The sequence below is a fragment of the Pipistrellus kuhlii genome, unplaced genomic scaffold (assembly GCF_014108245.1).
Source record: "Pipistrellus kuhlii isolate mPipKuh1 unplaced genomic scaffold, mPipKuh1.p scaffold_m20_p_2, whole genome shotgun sequence".
Lineage (NCBI taxonomy): Eukaryota > Metazoa > Chordata > Mammalia > Chiroptera > Vespertilionidae > Pipistrellus > Pipistrellus kuhlii.
In genome coordinates, this window is record NW_023425515.1 from 7,973,107 (window position 1) to 7,981,788 (window position 8,682).

An 8,682-nucleotide genomic window follows, 5' to 3' on the forward strand; every position below is an offset into this window, starting at 1 on the left:
ATCTTCTCCCCACTGACTGTTGTCTATTAGTTCTTTTTTGTTCCTCCATGTTTTCACTCCATAGTAATAGAAATGGTGTTAGTAATATTTGAATAACATCATCTCTCACAAAGTGCTTTTACATTCATGATCTTTCCTAATTAAGCAAACTCTCTCTCTCTGCATTCTGTATTTATTCAACCCCTGACTCAAGCTGACTTGAAATTGTCAAAACCATGTATGAAATGCATTAGGGAGATTAGGGCTTCCTCTGAGTCACTATTTTCATTAAAGATACCCAAGATATTGGCACCATCTCTTGTGCTTTTAATCAGCAAACACTCATTGAGCACCACTGTGTAGAGACAATCTAAGTACTACAGATATAAAGATAATGAAGATAGTCTTCATATGAGGGAGCTTATGGCCTAAAGATTGGAATAATTTACAAATATAATATCACAGGTGTCTCAGTTGGGGTCTGAATAAAATTTTCTTGGAATATCAATGAGGGAGAAATTAGTTCTTTTGGAGGAAATCAGAAAATGCTACTGTGCTGAATTGTCTTCATTTCTCCTCCCCCATATCTTTTTTTTTTAAATATATATTTTATTGATTTTTTACAGAGAGGAAGAGAAAGGGATAGAGAGTTAGAAACATCGATGAGAGAGAGTCATCAATCAGCTGCCTCTTGCACACCCCCTGGGGATGTACCCGCAACCACAGTACATGCCCTTGACTGGAATTGAACCTGGGACCTTTCAGTCCGCAGACCAATGCTCTATCCACTGAGCCAAACCGGTTTTGGCCTCCCCCATATCTTATCTCCACCTGCTCTGTACCTACAGAGCTCACCTTTATGGGAGCCTCACCATGCTTCCTGCTTACCTTTGAGCTTTGGGTAGGTTTTGACAATGGGCAGTCATTTTCCCAGATCCTTCCCGGACCAGTTACAATTGAGCAGTGACTATACTCTTCTCTCCAAGGCCAGCACTCTTGTCCTGATGTCCCAAGTCACTCTGGGACACTGTTTCCTTATCTGCTTCCTCAGGCCCAGAGATTATATAGGCTGCCAACCCTTACCAGCCCCAGAGAGCTTCGTCATCTTTTGTATTACCTTAACCCCTTGTAAGTGATTTCACCAGTAAGATTTTAAGAGATAAGATGTTAATCAGAAGAGTGACTTAATGAGTTTAGAGTGGGCAGTTAATAAGTAAGAAGATCCTGGAATCAGGGGTCCTAATCAGATAGCTGCTGGAATCTTGAGTTCATGCTAGAACATGATTTAATGCATATGCAGACAGGAGCTGGTGGGCGGGGACACAGACAGGGGGGCCTTACCGAGCCTCCAAGGCCTAGCTTGAGCAGGCATGAGCAGATGCAGACAAGAGGTGTGCCCGAGCTGCCACAATGCAGATGGAATAGGCCAGGAGCAGACACAGACATTTTTTTTCGTGGTGAAGGAACTGGAGTCCATGTCCATGAAAACACCTTGGCGGCTGTGGTGGCTGGCAGTGGCAGCAGTAGTGGGGTGATGGAGGTGGCACCTTCTCCTGATCAGCCCAGTCGCCTCCTGCAGAGGGAAGCCAGACTGCAGCTTAGCTTAGGCCTGCTCCCCTCCTAAGCTGTGAGTAGGACATCTCCTGAGGGCTCTCAGACTGTGAGAGGGGCCAAGCTGGGCTGAGGGACTACCCCCCACCCAGCGCACAAATTTTGTGTACCAGGCCCCTAGTTATTTAGATATTTTAAAAAATATATTTTATTGATTTTTTTTTTTTTTTTTTTTTTACAGAGAGAAAGAGAGAGGGATAAAGAGTTAGAAATATCGATCAGCTGCCTCTTGCTCACCCCCTACTGTAGGGGTGTCGAACTCAATCAGAGAAGGGGCCAAAATCTAAAATCCAGCCTAAATCGCGGGCCGAATGGTTTACTGAACAGTCATAAACTGTCATTGTGATGGAAACGCAGCGGAGTGCAGTGATGACAGCGTGGTGCTGGTCACATTGCAAGGCCTGGCGAGACGGATTTGGCCCGCGGGCCTTGTGTTTGACACATGTGCCCTACTGGTACATGCCCTTGGCCGAAATTGAACCTGGGACCCTTCAGTCCACAGGCCGATGCTCTATTCACTGAGCCAAACCAGTTTCGGCTTATTTAGATGTTATAAGGATATTGCAAATCCATTCCAATTCTATCAACAATGGAAGCTAAACCTTAACAAATACTCAGATTCAAATAAAACAGCCTCAAATGACTTTAATATTTCTTCCATGTATAAAATTGGAGAGAAAATTTGTTAAGTCTTTCTAAGGAAACTCTTTTGTTCAAATAAAGTCACACTGCATCTGAGGAAGCAGCCACTTGTCTGGAGAGACTCTGGCACATGAAAAGTGTGCATGGAAAAAAAATGAATAACATGTGTGAAAATGTATGTACAAGGATATTGATAGCATTCCACATAATGGCTAAAGAAGTGGTTTGGTACATCTCCTGGGGAGCCAAGGAGATAATTCTCTTGTTCAGCCCCCTACTGCCAACCCTTAATCCAGCAGCATAGTCACACACTGGCTGTCATGAATAAGGGAGTGTCCCCAAAAGGAGTCACTCACACATGTCTGTCTTTCCACAAAGGCAGACTTATTAGGGGAAACTCCCCCACAATAAGCCAATAGAGTCAGATGCAGGTTACACAGAGAGAGAGAAAGCTTAGTGGTAGAAGCAAGCAGAGCAAGCATCTAGAGTTAAGTTCCAGTACCTGGTGGTCCACCTATGGAGAAATGGGCATGCATCTCAAGCCAGGCAGCTGCAGTGGTGGCACACGTCCATGGAGTGGAAGTCCGACAGGACTCCAACTGTAACCCCATAGTACAGCCAAGCTAGCTGGGTGGTTGGAGCTCTGAGTTTTCATAGCCACCATTCATATTGGTGTCCAGATGGAGTCCTTACCCCAGTGTCCAGACTTGTAGTTTTGGGTGTTCTGGGACACTCCTAGGGGCACTCCATTAAACCCCATTACCTCAATCTTGACATAGCCCTTGACATAACTATCATGGCTGAGAGTAATAGTTCTGTTGGATTGTCAAAGGTGTTCTAAGAGTCCGCTCTGTTCTTGTTCTGTATGCACTGGCTCACCAGTGTAGTCTACTCTCTTCTTAAAGTGAACGTTTCTCTAAGGCTCTTGAAGTTCTTTCTTGTTTGCAGCGCTTATCATTGCAGAGGTTTACTTAACATTGATTTTGAAAAGAAAACTAGTATCTCTTTCAGAAAGCACTGGAGTTTTTATGCAAATTATCCCACCTAATTCTGCATATCAAAGGAAAAGGAGCTGGTAAAAGTGACACAGCCCTTTTAAAGTGGCTCAGATTTAAAATATCTCCTGTTCTTTCTCAAAATACTGCTCTAATGACGATTTAAAAAAAAATTCACCTGCAAAAACAAGATGAGAGGAGACAAAGGTAGTCAAGCCTCCATGGCAGAAAGTAGATGCAAAGCAGTATCTGAGAGAGGAAAATAGGTCTTTTCCCCAAGTCAGGAATCAGGAGGACATCTGCCTTCTTAACAGAAGTACCCGGAGGCTAGAAAACAATAAAGCAATTCCTTCAAACTCCTGAGGGGAAATGACTTCCAGCTGAGAATTCTACATTAAGTCACACTCTTATTAGAATATGAGAATAAGATGAACATTTTTCCAGACATGCAAAATTTCAAAAAATGTTGCCTCTAATATACCTATACTCAGGAAGTTACCAGAGTAGGTGCAGCCTCCAAATGAGAAAGTTTACCAAAAAAAAGTGAAAAACAGAAATGTAGGGTCCATTCAGAAGCAGTTACATAATTTGTGGGACCCAGCACACAATGAAAACATAGTGTGTCATGTACAAAACGTATGAAGAATTTCAAGGTGGCGACAGCAGAGCATGAAACCAAATGCAGGGCCCTTCTAAGCGTAACTGCACAGGATGAAGACCTCATGACGCTCAGACTCTCAACGTCCAATCCATGAGACGGAAGAGGGAATTCTTTGGATGCTGGTGAAAACAGAAGTCCAGACAATCACCAGTCCACACTGGAGACAGAAAATGGAATGTTCCAAAAAAAAAAAAAAAAATAGTATCTTCAAGGAAAAGAATGGAATATAAAGATTACCTGATGTGTTCTAATGTACTGACAGGATATTTCCATTTCTTGGGGAAAGTATAAGGAAGCCTTAATGGTGATGTTAATGGGGTAAGCTGTGTCCCCATCTATTGCCGATGGAAGTGGAACTCTTGGGATACCACTGGAATGAGAATTCCAGAGGCCCCCACAAGAGGATGAGCTCTCATGGAAGGTTTTATTTCTGCAGAATTAAACCTCTAAGTTTTCAAGGTCCCATCTCCCTCCATCCCACCAAGGAGAAAGTCCCATTTCCTCTTCAGCAAAGCTGGGATGAAAGCCAAGGCCCAGAGTTTCCGATCCATTTTGCACAGTCCCCAGCATCAGGCTAGCTTAGTTTGCATTCCAGCTGCAGTCCATTGTGTGTTGAGTCTGCATGGCCAAGGGCCAAGGGCCATACAACATCTAGGGCAACATGGGCTGGCTAATGCTAGTCACAAAACAAGAGAATGCAAGGGCCGACAAGGGGGCAGACAAGGGGAAGTTTCTTTGGGGATTTTAACCTTTCAATGTTTCACACACTTGCAATGGCCCCACCTCCTCTAGCCAATTGCGTTTTTCCCAGGTTAGACTGACAGGCAAGTATTTTCCCTACATAAGCCTCGACATGACTGGGATCTGAATCTATCTTCCCCTTTGTTGGATCCCTTCCCTGGGCGATCTGCAGGGAATGGACCAGTGGGTCCCTGGGGAGTGTGAAACTGCAGCTTCCTAATGAAGCTGCCCAGATGATTGTGCTGGCTTTCCCTTTGCTTCTCTCCTGTTATTAATATTAATAACTAGCTCATTGCATCTTCATTACATCTGTGGCAGTGGCTTCAGCTAAAGCAATCTTCTAACAAATCAATGACTGGCAAGTGTCAATATTCCATGACACACTTGCTGAAAAAATGTTAATAGTCAAGCAAGAAAATGACCTCTAGCCCAGACCGGTTTGGCTCAGTGGATAGAGCATTGGCCTGCGGACTGAGGGGTCCCAGGTTTGATTCCAGTCAAGGGCATGTACCTTGGTTGCGGGCACATCCCCAGGAAGGGGGGGTGCAAAGGAGACAGCTGATAGATGTTACTCAGTGATGTTCTAACTCTCTATCCCTCTCCCTACCTCTCTGTAAAAAAAAAAAAAAAAAAAAAAATCAATAAAATATGTTTTGAAAAAAGAAAAAGGAAACTGACCTCTAGGCACATCTTAGAAGATGTAGATGTGTATCTCAGCCAGAAGAGTAAACTTGGTAGGACAGTGGAACTTTTCTAGGAATATACAATGGAAGGAAGCCCCTGGCCAAATACAGAACAATATGTACAAAGACAAGACACAGTGCAAGCAAATCAGAACAAGCCCGAATGAACTGAATGCTCTTGGCTGATGTTGAGTGCCAGAGTGTGAAAATGTTCTATATTCCTCTCTCATATTCCCCACAAATTCCCATTCAAAGATAGATGTGCTAGGAACATATGCTAGTAAACAGTTTCCATTTGGGACCCTATTAGGACCTGTAAAACAAGCACATTTTGTTTTGTGCATATCGATTCCAGCGTATTGATTTTAATTTATTTGCTGTAATTAAACGTGTGTAATTATTGCAGGGAAATTCAATGAAAACTGGCTCAGATGTTTCTGTTACACCAGCTCTCTTCATGTGGCTCTCGCTTATTGGGGTTCTCTGGTGGCCGGAAGTAGGCATTCTGGATGAAAGCAGAATACTCCCTAAGAGGAAGGGGAAAGAGTAATAGGCACAGTTCAGAGCAGAATTACTTTTCCTTTGAAAGTAGTTTCATTGTTGTTCTTATGCATGCTGATTTTTTTTGAAGTTCTAACAGTAAAGAAAATCTCAAAGAAGAAACACAAAATAATCCCAAATCCCACTACTTAGAGATGAGCACTGTTCACTTTTATGAGTAATCCTGCTGACAATCTCCCTTTATACACATATACAAAGAGGAAAAGATGAACACTTCAACTAACAGTAAAATAATTACAAATGGCTCCCTAGCCTGTTCTGCTCACTGGATAGAGCATTGGCCTGCAGACCAAAGGGTCCCAGGTTCAAATCCAATCAAGGGTACATACCTTGGTTGCAGGCTCCTCCCAAGCCCTGGCCCTGGTCAGGGCTCATGTAGGAGGCAACCAATCAATGTGTTTCTCTCACATGGATGATTTTCTCTGTCTTTCCCTCTCTCTTCCACTCACTTTAAAAACAAATGAAAAAAAAAAATAGCTTCAGGTGAGGATTAAAAAGAAAAAAATTCAAATGGTCAGTAAGCAAATGGAAACATATTCAACCTTATTAACCATCAGGGAAATTCAAATAAAAACCACAATGAGATATTACTTCACACTCACGAGCATTGCTATAATCAAAAAGTTAGATAATAGGCAAAACCGGTTTGGCTCAGTGGATAGATCATTGATCTGCAGACTGAAAGGTCCCAGGTTTGATTCTGGTCAAGGGTATGTACAATGACTGCGAGCACATCCCAGGTAAGGGGTGTGCAGGAGGCAGCTGGTCAATGTTTCTCTCATCGATGTTTCTAGCTTTCTATCCCTCTCCCTTCCTCTCTGTAAAAAATCAATAAAATATATATATTTTTAAAAGTTAGATAATAAATATTACTAAGGTTGTAGAGAAATTGGAATTCTCATACACTACTGGTAAGAATGTAAATTGGGGTGCAGCCACCCTCAAATTGAGTTATCATATGACCCAGAAATTCCACTCCTAACTATATATCCAAAGAATTGATATCAGGACTGCAACTGATATCTGTATGCTAATTTTCATTGCAGCATTATTCACGTTAGCCAAAAGGTAAAAACAACCCAGGACTCCATCAACAAAGGAATGGATTTTTTAAAGGTATTATATCCATACAATGGAATATTATTCATTCATTAAAAGGAATGAAGTTCTTTTTTTTTTTTTTTTTTTTTTCTACAGCTTACTGGTTAGACCAGCGGTTGGCAAACTCATTACTCAACAGAGCCAAATATCAACAGGACAACGATTGAAATTTCTTTTGAGAGCCAAATATTTTAAACTTAAACTTCTTCTAACGGCACTTCTTCAAAATAGACTTGCCCAGGCTGTGGTATTTTGTGGAAGAGCTACACTCAAGGGGCCAAAGAGCCGCATGTGGCTTGTGAGCCACAGTTTGCCAACCATGGGGTTAGACAATCATACTTTACATAATGTTCCCCTTGGTATTTCCAGTACCCCAATTGGCACTATAGATAGTTTTCACAGTATTATTGGCTATATTTCCTAAGCTTTACTTACTTTCCCATGACTTCTTCAACTACCAATTTGTGCTTCTTAGACCCTTTACCTGTTTCACCCAGACCCTCAAACCCTCAAACCCTCTCTCATCTGACAACCATCTCAATATTCTCCATATCTATGCTGCTGATTCTATGCTGCTTGTTCATTTATTTTGTTCTTCCGTTCCACTTGTAAGTGAAATCACTTGGTATTTGTCTTTCTTTGACTGACTTATTTCACTGAGCATAATACTCTCTAAGTAAGTCCATGCATGATGCCACAAGTGTTAAGTTTTCTTTCTTTTTTTGTGGCTGAGTAATATTCCATTGTATATATGTACCACCACTTTTTATCCACTTCTCTATTAATGGGCATTTGGATTGCTTCCACACCTTGACTGTTGTAAATAATGCTGCAATGATCATAGGGATGTATATATTCTTTCAAATTAGTGTTTTGGGTTTCTTTGGACAGATATATACCCAGAAGTGGAATCACTGGGTCAAAAAGCAGTGCCATTTTTAATTTTTTAAAGAAACTCCATACTTTTTTCCACAATGGCTGCACCAACCAGTGCACGAGGGTTCCCTTTTTTCCACATCCTTGTCAACACCTTCCGTTTGTGGATTTATTAATATGAGCCAAGGAATGAAGTTATAATGCATGCTACAATGTGGATGAACCCTGAAAACATTATATAAGTGAAATAAGCCAGACAGAAAATAATGAATATTGCATTATTCCACTCGTATGAAATATCTAGACTAGACAAATTCAGAGACAGAAAGAAAATTAGAGATTATCAGAGACACTTATTCGTTATGGCTTAAAGGTTGCAATTTCTGTTTGGGTTGATAAAATGTTTTGTTAATAGATAGCAGTGATGGTTGAATGATAGTGTAAGAGTAATTAAGGCCACTGAATTGTGAGCTTAAAATGGTTAATATGGCACATTTTATGTTATTTCATTGTATCACAATTTAAAAAAATCCTATTTTTAAAAAAGGAATACAGTAGTGATACATACTATAATATAGATAATCTTTGACAACATTTTGCTAAGCAAAATAAGCCAGTCACAAAAGGTAGCATATTGTATGATTCCAATCCATATAAAATATCCAGAATTGGCAAACCTATGGAGACAAAGTAGATCAAAGGTTGCCTAGGGCTGCAGGCTGGGGGTAGAGGTTAGTGGTAAAAGTACCAATTACTAATGGGTACGGAGCTTTTATGGTTGAAGGTGAAAATATTCTAAAGTTAATTGTGGTGATGGTTGTGTAACTTTGTG